This window comes from Mesocricetus auratus, unplaced genomic scaffold (genome assembly GCF_017639785.1).
Source record: "Mesocricetus auratus isolate SY011 unplaced genomic scaffold, BCM_Maur_2.0 Super-Scaffold_100031, whole genome shotgun sequence".
Classification (NCBI taxonomy): Eukaryota; Metazoa; Chordata; class Mammalia; order Rodentia; family Cricetidae; genus Mesocricetus; species Mesocricetus auratus.
Window position 1 is genome coordinate 1,624,639 of NW_024429212.1, and position 14,322 is coordinate 1,638,960.

General features: G+C 44.0%; 1 long non-coding RNA gene across 1 annotated transcript in view; it reads left to right on the plus strand.

Annotated features, from left to right (window-relative positions):
* Window positions 1-2,485: 2,485 nt before the first annotated feature.
* Window positions 2,486-14,322, plus strand: part of LOC110343256 — a 202,365-nt gene continuing 190,528 nt past the window's right edge. The window contains exon 1 of the long non-coding RNA XR_002385466.2: window positions 2,486-2,720. This is a non-coding gene — a long non-coding RNA (uncharacterized LOC110343256). The remainder of the gene's footprint in view (window positions 2,721-14,322) is intronic.

The window sequence follows — 14,322 nt, forward strand, 5'->3', positions numbered from 1 at the left end:
ATACAACATAAGCAGAATGAATGATTTTGTAATTATTGTCTGATTGAGCCGTCCTTTAATTATTAAGTCAAGTGAATTCATTCTGTGAGCTCAGTCATTTGCTTTTTTTTTTTTTTTGATTACTGAAGTGGAAAAATAATTATTTTATTTTCCTGTCCTGATTTGTTTAGTTTCTAAAGGGTGAAAGTAGCAAGTTATAAATGAGAATATATATCTTAAATGTCTTATTTAAGATGAATTTTATATGATTTAAAATTAGGAAAAATACGACTCCCTTCTATTGTCTGCATGTCAGAGTCAGAATTGTTCCTATGTGATAAAAATCAGTACCCTGGCAACCCAGACATGTCTCTGCATGACAGTGCCTCAGATGGCAGATGCACCAGGCATCCCCAGTGTTTGTGAGGCATATCACCATGATTTTTAATTTATTCTTTTGAGGATATCATACATTTTGATCATATCAACCACCCATTTCCCACTGACTCCTACCAAAGTCTCCACATTTTCTTCTCAACTTCATGTTCTTTTTCATTATCCTGCTGAATCTGCTTAGTGCTGTCACTATGTGCATCGTTCTAGGGTCACTTATTGGAACACGAGAAACCTACGTGCGATTCTATCCCCGATGAAAACTGAGTCTCCTTTCCCAGTCACCAGTTGTCAAAAGCTTCTCAGCTATGCATGGAGCTTCATAAACGACACTCCCCACCCCCACGCTGGAATTTTGACTAGCTAGATCATGTGCAGATTTTGGGCGCACAACCACAAGGGGCCAGGATAGAAGTGGCCACAGTCCTGTCAGATTCTAAAGCTGTTTCCCATACTTTGATGGGAAATACACAGTGACGAGCCTGCCCTTCCAGAAGCTCCCTCCATCTTTCTGCCCTTGAGAGTGACTTCTCTTTCATTAATACCTTTCTCTGTCCTTGTCATGAGTAACTATTCAACTAGACTAGTCTGTTTCCTAACCTCCCTTTAATTTAAATAATTTCCAACTCAACATTGTGACTCTTCATGATGACCCCACTGTAGACTGGCTCGGATCCCCTGGTGGCTGCTTGCTCTTCCAGGCATGCATAGAGCCACACAGCTTGTTGAGGGCCCTTTCCTGGAGTTGTGTTCAATACTGAGATGTCACTTAAAGAGCATGATCAAGCATGGCACCTGCCATCTCCAAACATGGGTCCTATGCGCATCACACTGTGTCACACATTCCTTCCTCTTTGTTGGTAGGTGGAAACTCTGAGGACTCGTAGGGAGGGACACCTGTGAGCAGGACGGAGCATAGCTCTTAGGAACTCTGTGATGGTTGAGGTGTATGGAACAGTTGTACACCCCTGCTGGCTTTTCTCTGCATTGTTACTTTTGTCACTCTTCTTTCTAGTCATTTATTTTCCTGGAGGCAGCAGATACTCTCAGGTTTCCCCCTACCTTTTTTCCTAATTCTTACATTTATGTTAATCCACACATAAGCATTTCCAGTCTTTTGTATAAAGGGTACAGTTGATAAACATTTGCTGTTTCCATATGGAGCACACTTGGGCAGATGTTGATTCCAGTTTCACTGTAGTCCATGCAGACATGTCCCTGACTTAGCTAGTTATTGTCTACCGATGATGATATTTCAAAAGTCTTTGTTTTGAAGTAATAACAGATTATAAAAAGAAAATTCTTAGCCATATGTAAGGAGGCACAGTTGACCAACTGTTTCTGTACTTAAATTCAGGAAATCAATGTTTTGCTTCAATAGGTATATCTAATTAATATTGATGTATAACTGGCCATCACAGAGCTTGATGGTCTAAAATAAATGCATTTATCTGCCATGATCCATATTGAAATCTGCAGGTTAGCTATCCAGTTCTATAGACTTGGAGGAATGTTCTTTGAAATCAGCTGGACTTGATTTTATCTTCAGCTGCTGGCTGGTCTGACTAGTCCAAGATGGCCTCACCCATGTATCTGCTGATTAGACAACTCAAAGAAAGCAGGTAGTGCGCTGTCATCTGCCAGTATGATAGGCTGGGCTTGTTCGTGGAGAGTATTCACAGCTTCACCCTGGGGTACCATTGGCAAAAACAGTGTGAGGGTTAATGCCAATCTGATAGGATCTAGACTCACCTAGGGGACAAAGAGGGACTTGTTTGTGAGGGAGTGTTTAGATTGGGTTGATTGGGACGGGAACATTCTCACTAATTGTTGGTAGCTCCATTCCACGAGATGGAGTCGTGGGTGGACTACATAAAAAAGACAAGCAAGCTCAACAGAAACATTTATCTGTCTCTGCTTCTTGAGCGTGGTTTGCAACATAACTGGCTGCTTCATGCTCTTGTTGCCATGCCTCCACCCCTGCAATGAACTGTTCCTACACACTATGGTCCAGAATAAACACTTAATTCCTTAAGTTGCTTTTGCCAGGTGCTTTGTTATAGCAACGAGACAAGTAGCCAATACAGAAAGTCCCAAGACCTGTGTAGACTCAAGGGGAAGTGAGATAGTGTCCATCTTTAATAGCAGCCTTGTATAATCATTGTATGGTGTACATGCAGTTCCCCTCTTCAATTCAGTGCCTGGAAATTCTAGGCATCCTAGGCCATCTTTTCAAGGCACTATGGAGTCTACCTCACCTTGATTTATGCTGCTGTCAATGTTTCCTGGGATTCCTCTTTCATGGCAGTTTCACTAAAAGAGCATGCTAGCAAAGTTTTGCTAATTTGGTAAGTGAAGACATAATCTTGGTTTAATTTTAATATGCATTCCTGTTGTTTTGAGTGGTACTGCAGTTGTTTTCTATTCTGTGAATGATATATTCAAGCACCGTTATCTCAGAGGGTCCAAGCAGCAGGGAGTATGGAGTGAAAGGGGGCCATGAAAGGAGGGGAACAGGAAGTAAGGCCACAGAGCAAAGAGGAAGAAACGTGGAGTCTTGAGGCTGGAAGAATGCTACAGTTTAAGCTGTGCTGTGTTCTAAAAAGTTACATGCTGGGGTAAAAAGGGATAAGCAGTGGTGACAGCACAGTGGACTGGATGTGGGGTGTTCGGGCTTGCAGTGATTATTGTGAGGTTTGTACCAGGCGAGGGCAAGTACACAGAGCCCATTATTTCAGAGGTTGAGTGCAGTGAGCAGCTCACTGGGGAAGAGTGAGTGGCTTTTGTGCATCCTGGTGCATTTTTGTTGCTTCTAAGCCTCCGCAGGGACACGTCTAGCAGCCCGCTTAATGTTTGAGTGTGCATCTCAGGATCAAGGTCAGGCTTGGATATAAAGCTTTGAGAGTTGTCTATATAAAGGTTATAAAGTCATTGAGAATGTTCAGTGAATTAAGGGTCCAGGACAGGGACTCGGTAAAGACGTATTTTAAGGGATAGATATATAGCAAGGAAATCATAAAAAAGGCTGGGAAATAGCAGTCATGACTGCCAAGGTTCTTGGCAGCCGTAAAATCCAGCGATTGTGTAGACAAAATGAATCCATCAGTCTGCTCCACACATAGCTTTCCCACAGAATTCTCTTTTCTGAAGCAAGCCATCTCCTGTGGCCCAGTTCTCTTACTGGTCTAACTGGAGTCCTTCATTCCAGCATTCAGCTCCAGGGGCGTATGTTTTGTGTCAGCAGTTTATTCCACTTGCATTGAGTGTGATGGGGAAGCAGCTCCAGGCATCAAATTGCATCAATGTGCAGGCCTGTGGCTGCCAGGCTGATTGTCCACAGCCCCATATTGGGGCTGAATTGTCCTTCTATCTGATATTGAGTTTGACTCGCAGGGAACTCCCAACAAAACAGTCTATAAACTGAATAGAGCATAAGCAACTAGTCCAGGCTCTACAACTCAGGATACATGAATAGTTAGTTTGCTGTCCAGTGCTGAGTGAGCCAAGCCTTTCTAACTGCTTGCCTGAGAGATGTGATTCTCTGCTAGTAATGTTTTTGATCAATTAATTTTTTATCAACAGCAATAGAGACCACATCAATACAGAAAGTACAAACTGCTGTCTGCCATTAAAGAATTTAGATTCACAAATATGTTTTCATTTGGGGACTGCCTCCAAGGTATAATGTATTGATTCACCATGGGAACTGCTTGGTTACCTTCAAAATATTTACTGATAACAACTGGATTAAATCAAACTTCCCCTTAAAATCCATTCAGAGCTAAATGCTGATCAAGAAGTTGGGGAGGGCATAAAGAGTTAAAAGCATTTCTCTCTTTCTGAAAAACCTTTGTTTTAAAAATAGATAAAATTATACATATTTTCATATATAATGATGCAATGTTTTGAATTGTATAATACATTGTGGAATGGTTAAATCTAGCTAATTAACATACACAGTACCTCAAAAGTTATTCTTTTGTGAGAATGTATAAATTGAGCTTTCTCAGCAGTGTTCAGGTTTATAATATACTGCTAACTGCACCTATAATGGTTACCACAAACCTCTTGAATATATTTTTCTCATTTAACTGAAAATTGAAAAAGGTGTGTGTGTGTGAACTCATGCACCCATGTGTGTATGGAAGCCAGAGTTTATCCTTAGCATCAGTCCTTATCTTCTACCTTTTGAGACCGAGTCCCTTTTTTTGCTGCTTGGTGCTGTGTAAGTCAGGCTAGGTGCCCTGTGAGTGTCTGGGAATTCTGTTTCTGTCTCCTGTCACACAATAGGAATGCTGGTACTATAGGCATAGAATACTGTGCCCAGCTCTACGTAGGTTCTGAGAATATGAACTCATGTCCTCACACCTGTGTAGCAACCAATTTATCCACTGAATCATCTCTTTAGCTCTTATTTAAAATTGTTTACTCTTTAGCCAGTGTCCCCTTGGTGCTGGCCACTTATAAATGTTAACTTGCCACATCCTTGAGTCACTTGGGGCAAGAGTCTCAGCAGAGGAATTGTCTGGATCAGGGTGGCCTGTGTCATGTCTGTGAGGTGTTGTCTTGATTATTAATTGGCTCACCCTGCTGTGGCCAGTACTATTCCTTAGACTGGACCCTACTTGCATAAAAATGAAGAAAACTAGCTGAGTGAGCACGCAGACAACAGGGATGTATTCATTCATCTCTGCTCTTGTCTCTGGATATTGTGGGTTGGTGTGCAAGCTCCCATGTCAACCTCCCCTCAGGGATGGGCTGCAACGTGGATCTGTAAGTCAATATGCCTCTCCTCTTCTATGTTGACTTGCTCATGTATAAAACACATGCAAGCACTGGTGCTTACTGCATGAGGCTAGAATAGTTGGGTCAGCCCCAAATTCTTGACTTCTGCTGAGGTCCGTTTTTGGGTTTCTATAGAAGAAAGCATCTTGATTTCTAACCTCCCTGAAGCCCTAACAGGTGCCCACTTATGCATTTATGATTCATAATTCAGGAACACAGCTGTTAAATGTCTCCATAAATATATTGGGGAGAATAAATTTTGACAGTGTAACTTTTTATGCATGCTTACTATATTTCTGCAGCTAATAAAATCATAGAATATATATTTGGGGGTACTTAAAAATCCTCCTGTTTACCCTAAAAAGTCACCTAAGCTAGCATTATAATTTTAATGCTTTTTGGTTAGAAAATGAAATATGTAAGTCACTCTTCTTAATCCAGAAGTCATAGTTCCATGACCAATTTCCTATAACCTATCTCTAAGCTGGCATCAGATTGGCAGATTCTGGGAATTCACTCATTAGACATGTGTTCTCTGAGCCCATGTTGGAGACTTGTGTCTTTGTAAAGGATCATCAGGACTCACCAAGTAGATCTCCTTTGGTCCATCTCTAAAGGAATCAGCCTCTGAGACTTGGATGGGTACAATTCACAGAGAGAACAATGAGTGAATTCCATTTGGTGGCCCAGGATTCTCATCCCACAAGTGTCAGTGACCCACTGTCAACTCTGGTCTGAAAGTCCTAAGCGGAACTCACTGTAAATAAATGCCTCCTAGGCTTTAAGCCACTTTCATTGTAGTATTTGGTTATGATTGTTCATAGTTATTAGTTTACTCTGTTCATATTTTCCTAGGCACAGCTGTTCAAACTTTATAGTATGACCTTTTCAGAGATGGGAGTTAAGAACTGTAAGAATTATGAGTAGCATAGAAACAGGAGAGTCTGTTTTCTTCCTCAGCAACTAGAGAAACAAATCAGCGAATTCAGTGTCTTTTCCTTGAAGTCTAGGGAAATAAGAGCAGATACTGCCTGGAATTGCCTACTTTTTGCTAATTGATGCCAAATTCCATGTTAGACTGTAATGGGCTTGGGGTCTCTACATACAATCTTTCTTGTTCATCTTGGACATTGATTTTAGATACCACAGGCTATATTTCCCTTGAGTGTGGGACATCTCCAGGTATCTGGGATGGGTTTTGCAGTGATCCAGTTTTTGTACACACTTAACCCAACGCCACTCAGATGACAAGCAACAGCACCTGTTTATACCCAGCCGCACTGGTGGGTTTACTTCTGATTTCTACTTAGCCATTACTTATAGCCTTTTGTAAGTCTAAATTAGAAGCTGAACCAAAAGATGCTGCCATGTGCAGTGCGTGCCCACAGTGGATGCAGGAAGATGCCAACAGCTTCCAGGGAAGGAAGTCAGGCTACAAAGATGATCAGTAATTGCTCTCACCCTGGTTGTTGCCCTGCGGCTGGGTGGCTGAATGCACTTTCCCCAGTCCAGACAGAAGCAGAGCGAAGCCCGTTAACCTCCTGCCTGGAAGAACCTCAGGCTCTTTTAGGAACTACAGGTTGGAACCCGTTTCAGATAATTTCATCTTAGCAGATGTGAGGCCCAGTGCTACTCAAAGCCCTGTGGGGAAGAGAAATGAAAACAGCTACATGTCCTGCCTCGGTATCCCAGTAAGGGGCTACACAGGAAGCATATTACAATGTAAAGGAAAAATAAGGTCATTTTTATTTAGAAACATTTTTAGAGTGACAAAATCGTATAGTGCTATTAATTTCAGAATCATTAATTCAAGTTTTGAATTTCCCAGTTGTTACTAGAACTTGAATAATTCCTTCACCATTTCATCTCTTTCTGGCTTTTAAGAAACTACCATGATTTAGGTTCATGGTCCCACGAGCTGATTCACTCATAATCCCAAGACTCACGGCACCAAGGCAGGAATGTTGCAGGTTCAAAGAGTGCGGGCTGTATGCATGATGAAAGGAACCACATGACGTCACGAAGCTTCTGAAGTGTGGTGTGGCTGGGCAGTGGACGTGGAGTGGATGTGGTGGGTAGGAGACCCCTGGAGAACCTTGAATGCTCTCAGAGTTAAAGAGACAGAGATATGCAGTCTCAGACCGAGGGAGGTAATGGACAAGACATGAAAAAAACAAAGGAACTAATTCGTGTGGAGAAAGGGATGGGAGGGCACAGTTACAGATTCCATTCCTCAACGCTGTGGACCTCAACAGGGAGGTCCTGATAGAAGTCTACCCATGTGTAGATCACACCTTAAGTGCCTGCTAGTTGGTGTGGAAGCGGCCATGTGGTGCTGACCCATCAGGTATGTCATTCTCCTGTTCAGTGTGCCACCCTGCTGGGGTCAGAGATAGTCGTATATCATGCCACATTGAAGATGCTGAGCGAGCCAGTCAGTCAGCTGTATATCCATGAATAGAGGAGCTGGTACAGTAAGACTGCCACTCCTGCCAGGCGGTGGTGGCGCACGCCTTTAATCCCAGCACTCGGGAGGCAGAGGCAGGCGGATCTCTGTGAGTTCGAGGCCAGCCTGGTCTACAGATCCAGTTCCAGGACAGCCTCCAAAGCAATATAGAGAAACCCTGTCTCAAAAAAAAAAAAAAAAACAAAAACCAAAAACCAAAACAAGATTGCCACTCCCCTAACCAGTGTGCTAATGTGGTCACTCTGCCTGTCTATCATCAGCCAGGAGTCATGGTGTGCAGGGGGATGTCACCTTGGTGATGGAAGGAAAACGGAGTGTGACAGGAGCTCATGCCGTACACTTTCAGATATAAAGTGTATGTGACTGTTTACTCCTGCCCAGCAGCACACGGAAGACATGATGTGCTTGCACATGTGCGGTGCTATAGGCTGGGAGCCCAGAGCTCAGCTCTCCTGACTTCTTTTTCGAGCTTCTTATTACCGTAGAACCTCTCATTAGTAGAAACCCAACAGACACGGGTGATATCACGTATTGCGCATTTGGCAACTCGTGTTCATTTTATATCATCCAGTTAATAGCTGCATCCTCTAGGAATACCTCACTGACTTTTCTAGACATGGGGGAATCACTTGGTTCTATAGTCTCATAAGACTTTGAATATATCTTGATAATAAAATGCTCTCTGCATGATTTTCTTCCCAAGTAGTCTAATTTGTTATTTTCCTAGGCCAGCTTGGAATAAATGCTTATTAAGCAGATGTTCACTAAATAAATATGCATGCATGAATAAATGAACAAATGGATGAGTGGCAGTCACATCATCACAAAAGTCTTTTTGTGGAATCACATGTTAGTCCTATCAGCATCTACGGAATGGTTTTTTCCTGTAGCATATGAAATGTATTAGTTCAAGCCCCATATCACAAGGTTGAGTTTTACAGTTAAACAGCCTGTGATATTTATGGTGCTCAGGAAATTGTGACTTTTTTATTGTTTGAAGGCAATGTTCTATACAGATCGAAGACTTCTTGTCTTTATAATATGCAATGCTAAAAGGTAACCCTACCTGAACAGTGATGGATTTGAATAGGAGCTGGGAATTAGTAAGGGTTTTTTTTTTCAGAAATAACTTCGGTAGACTGACTTTTTATTTACTATGAAATTATGTCACCCTTACCTTATGGGCCATAAAGCAGGAACCAGAGTAAGGGCTATGCAGATGAATCTTGGGCATAGAATAGTAAAGACAATGATTTCAGTGTGTGAAGGTAGCAGCAGACAAGAAGTTTGCCTGAGCTAATTACCATGTTCACACTTTTAAGATCATGGTGGTTTTCCTTTTTTTCCTTTTTCTTTCTTTCTCACGCATTTGAAAGTTTCCTTGATTGAAAGGCGCTTTACAAGCAAACCCAAGAGGAAAGCAGCACCCCCAGGCAGAACAGTAAATTCTGGTGTCATTGCCACCGAGTGTGCCTGTGGGAATTTACCCGTGTGTAAAAGGGCCTGTTCCTGGGACTTCCACCTCAGCTGGTAATGCCACAATGCCATTGAATTTTAACTTGTTAGGGTTCCAGGTTGTCACTTTGAATGACTACACGCTTTGATATAGCACTGAATGGAAGTACGGTGTGTTTAGAAGAACAACAAAATACAGACGTTTGGTGCATAACAAGCAAACACTTGGTAGAAAACTGATTCATTTCCTAGCTTATTAGGCAGTGACAAGCAGCCTATGTGTGGATTCTTCTCCCAAGGTGTGGGACCCACAGCTTTACACAGCATTTTCATCTTGGACATATGTGATAACGTTTGTCTGTCACTCATCAGACTATGCATTTGGAAATGCCACTTTTTTTCAGACTAGATAATGGGATGCTACATTCAGGGGAGGCTGGTGTGCCTACTGCTAGGATGATGGAGACCTATCAAGAAGCCATATGTCAGAAATTCCTGCTGACCTTGGAGAGAAGCCATGTAATATCTATGGGTTTTTAGATGAGTGGGTGTGATTGGCTGAAAAATGATCCCAGTGAGCCCTGTGTGTTACTAGTATGGTAATATGGGGAGGGAACCTTTGTAGATGGAGAGTTAAGATCTAGAAATGGCCTAGTTTGGTACCATGCAGGTTCCCCAGCTGTCAGTCCAGAGTCTGTGAGCTCCCACTAGCTCAGGTCAGCTTCTGAATGTGGGTGACAGTTATGTGGTTCGATCTGTTTGCAGGGAGCAAGTAGTAGGACCAAGACTTATCCCGGGTGCATGACCTGGCATTTTGGAGCCAATTCCCTATGGTGGGATAACTTGCTCAGCCTAGACACAAGGGGAGGGGCTTGGTCCTATTTCAACTTGGTAGGCCAGAGTTTGCTGACTCCCTAGGAAGGCCTTACCCCCCTCTGAGGAGTGAATGAGGATAGGAAGGGAGGAGGTAGAGGCAGGAGAAGGGGAGGAAGGGTGAACTGGAGTTGGTGTGTAAAATGAAAATTACATGTTTTAAAATAAGAAGTTCTGGAAATGGGGTGCTATTCTACAGTGACCAAATAGCCCCCAAATTGACGGCATGTGCTACTCTAGAGGGAGATAGGGGAGTTTCTAGAACAGAAGAAGACATATTGCAGGAGAAGCAGAGGTTGTGGTAAAGGGGTCAGGAGTCAAGGAGTGCAATCCTGTAGGTCTGGACGTTGGAGCCTGTTAAGGGAGCAGTGAGCGTGTTCCATCTGCTGACATCTTGATTTGGGCTCAGTGGATGTAGTTTTGGACTTCTGAGGTCTAGAACAGGAGAGGAATACAATTTGTGCCACCTTAAGCCATCTGGGTCACACTGTGTGTAATAGTATCAGTAGGAAGTCCCACGGTATTGGTGCAGAAAGAAGCACAAATGCCCGTACTACCAACGCTGCATGACTGTGGATAAATACTCGATTTTGAAAACCTTTGAGTGGCCAACCTTGCTTAAGGTTCTTCTGCCTCCCCTAGTCTACTCTACAAACCCCCCAGATGCCCTCCTCAGGACTGCCCTTCTCTCCCGCCACTGGAAGTCTGAAGAGATCTCAAAAAGACAGAGATTTAAAAGAACTTCTCAGAGACATTCGTGTCAATATAGGTGGCATGCCAACATGTAAAGCTAGTGAAACACAACGGGCCGCTTCCAGGGTGTATTAGCTGTTCCTTGTTGCTGCTGCTGCTGTGGAAAACACCATGACCAAAGGCAACTGGAGTAGGGTGGGGATTTTATTTCCTCTTACTTTCCAGAAGGGTGTTGTGTGTCTGAAGTGGTGGGGATGGAATGGTAGTAAGAGCAGGAAGCTGAGAGGTCCATCTCAGCTGTACACAGGAAGCAGTGAGAGCAAGAGCTGTCAGTGGGGCAAGGCCATAAGCCCTTGAAGCCCACCCTCAGTCGTGCCCTCGCTCCAGAAAGGCTGCACCTCCAAAGAGCATCGCAAACTGGGCACCAATTATTCAGAACCTGTGGGGTCATTTCTCATTTAAACCACCACTCATTGGCATGAGGTGCAAGATGCTTCTTTCAGGGGTGTGAGACAGTGAGCATCTTCCAGGGGTGTGAGACAGTGAGTATCTTCCAGGAGTGTGAGATAGTGAGCATCTTCCAGAGGTATGAGATAGTGAGCATCTTCCAGGGGGGTGAGATAGTGAGCATCTTCCATGGGTGTGAGACAGTGAGCATCTTCCAGGGGTGTGAGATAGTGAGCATCTTCCAGGGGTATGAGATAGTGAGCATCTTCCAGGGGTATGAGACAGTGAGCATCTTCCAGGGATGTGAGATAGTGAGCATCTTCCATGGGTGTGAGATAGTGAGCATGTTACAGGGGTGTGAGACAGTGAGCATCTTCCAGGAGTGTGAGATAGTGAGCATCTTCCAGGGATGTGAGATAGTGAGCATCTTCCAGGGGTGTGAGACAGTGAGTGTGTTCCAGGGATGTGAGACAGTAAGCATCTTCCAGGGGTATGAGACAGTGAGCGTGTTCCATGGGTATGAGACAGTGAGCATCTTCTAGGGGTGTGAGATAGTGAGTATGTTCCAGGGGGTAAGATAGTGAGCATCTTCCATGGGTGTGAGATAGTGAGCATCTTCCAGGGGTATGAGATAGTGAGCATCTTCCAGGGGTGTGAGACAGTGAGTGTGTTCCATGGGTATGAGACAGTAAATGCCTTCCAGTGAGACGATGTGCAATGTGCACCTTCCAAGAGTATGAGACAGTGAGCATTTCTAAGTGGTACTCTGGATCTCATTCACTGTGTCCTTTGGCTATGGAGCCAGCTGCTGGAGTCCATGGTCTCAACAGAAGCAGACTGCTAAGGAAATGCACGTGGAAAAAGCAGGCACCTAGGTTAGGTGTGGCTTGTCAGTGGTACAGCTCCGTCTAGACGGGGTGTGGTGTCAAGGACTGGATGCTGGAGCTGGGTTTTGAAAGACGAAGAGTATGGGAGCAGTTCTTGATGCTGTCTCTCAGCCTTGGTTCCTTCTTGCCCTTTGCAGGACCATGCCCTTCTCATCCTGCGGCTGGTAACAGAGTTCCCTTCACAGTTCTCAGCCTGCTCACCTCCTCACCACAGCATCCTCAGTTTCTCTCTGAGCCATGGCTAAGATGAGTTCCCAAGCAGGCCTGGACCTTCCAGAAGGCAGCAAGTGTCCTGGGAGGAAATCCGCTAGAACCCAGCAGAGCTCCTGGCTGGATGTTGAGTGAAGCCTTTTCCTTGCCACCCGCTTTGGTTTTTCCCCACCAGTCGCCTGGGCTCTGCCGCGTTGTAGTCCCCAAATAACACACAAGACGCTGTATTAATTATGAAGCTGTTGGCCTTGCTTGTTTCTTACTGGTTATCCCTGACTTAAGTATTTATCCCATAATTATTAATCTAAGTATTTCTCTTACTGGAGAAAAGTTCTGGACATCTTACTTCTCTGGCGGGCTACATTGTGACTCCCTGTGTTTCTCCTACCCAGACTCCTCCTGGACTCCTAGTCCCACCTATCTTGTTTCCCTATTGGCCAACAGTGCTTTATTGACATATACACAGGACTTCCCCATCAGCTGGAAATAGGTGCTTCTGCCTACTTGCATCTTTAATGTATGAATAATGAAAAACTGGTATTTTATTTTTCTGTTCTCTGTAACTATACAGATAACATCAGATACTTATATGCCACATGACCACTGATGACAACAGTTCCTTAGCAGATACATTAATGTACCTCCATGACTTTCCAGAAGGTGTTAGTGGGTGAGGGTTGCAGGTCTTCCCTTTCTTTTTGAATAGCTAAGTGCTTGATAAGTGTCCCTTCATGTCCAAGCCGGCAAAAGTCTTCAACAGTTATTTTCTATCCCACTTGATGGGAAATTTCTCCACAGACATTTAAGCTGCTCTCTGCTCTAAGCCTTCCCTTCATGTGAACTGACTTCTCCCATTTTTGAAATAGAATTTACATGTTGGACAGGTTCTGCTGGCCTCTCAAATGCCAGCTCCACACCTGTCCCTCATTTGTGGATACCCTGCCTCCCTTTATAAAGGACTTTCCTTGCTCCTTGCCATAATGGACTTCTGCTAATGTACCCCGCTCAGCTGTTATGCCCCAGCTGCAGGGCTTCTGTGACTTCTCTCTCCCTGGAACACTCTGTGTGTCTCAGGTACTCACAAGTGCACCGGGCCTGAGCTTGCCTGCCCTGCCTGGTTGGTCCTAGTTTTGCTGTCTGCAAGCTAAAGCATCTGTCAGAGATGAAAGACGGTGAGAGGCATCAAACCACCAGCATGGCAGCAGGACCAGCTCCCCTTACTGTCTGTTTTCTGGGGCTGAGCACGGCATGGTGCTGAATAAATGGGATTTGATCTTCTGGTTTCAAGTGGAGAGAATCTTATGGAGTTTGTGGAGTAAAAACCAAAGAGATCATCATCATGCACCTCAAGGGGAAAAGTTTTATTTTCTCTCTTTTATATCCAGCTCAGGATATGGAGGGTCATTTTGTCCTTTTCCTCTGGGAGAGAAGAGTTTTAGAAAAGGCATGGACGAGTGATTATAAATAAGGCAAGGACTGACAGAATTCTATTCTAATTAAGCGTGGTGATTGTAAAGGTTCTTAGGAGATGATCAACTAGCCAGGTAACTAACCATGTTCACTCTGTGCAAATCAGGTCCCCTTTGGGGACACAGGAAGGAAAGGCCTGGACACTGGAGTCTAAGCAGGCAAAACTTGTGAGGTTGCTTGTGTGACTTTGCCATCTGAACTGCCCAGGCTTCTGAGTTTCCTTTGCATCACACACACATACACACACACACACACACACACACACACACACACACACTCACTCACACAGCAGATTTTTGCCATAGTTCCCTTGTCAATGCAGGAATACATTATGGCCACCAGATGTCACTGCATGAACCATGGTGGAAATTGGAGCCCCAGTACCTGCCAGTAGCTGTCACTGTGCCACTTTTGAGATGACCTTTAATGAAAACAGAACCGCCAAAGTAGCCTGACAGCAAATTTTATTAGTAACAGAAAATCCATCATGAGACTCACTATAGAACTGCACCGATTAGTTTTTCTTATCTGAGACGGTCACAGAAAAAGAGTCAAAAAAAGACTCCAAAGCTGCCCACTTTGTCGGACTCCTATGGATTGATGGGAAAGGGTCATTTGAAATGGTCTTGCTATGCAGAAACATCTTGGTAAGGGTGGTTCTCT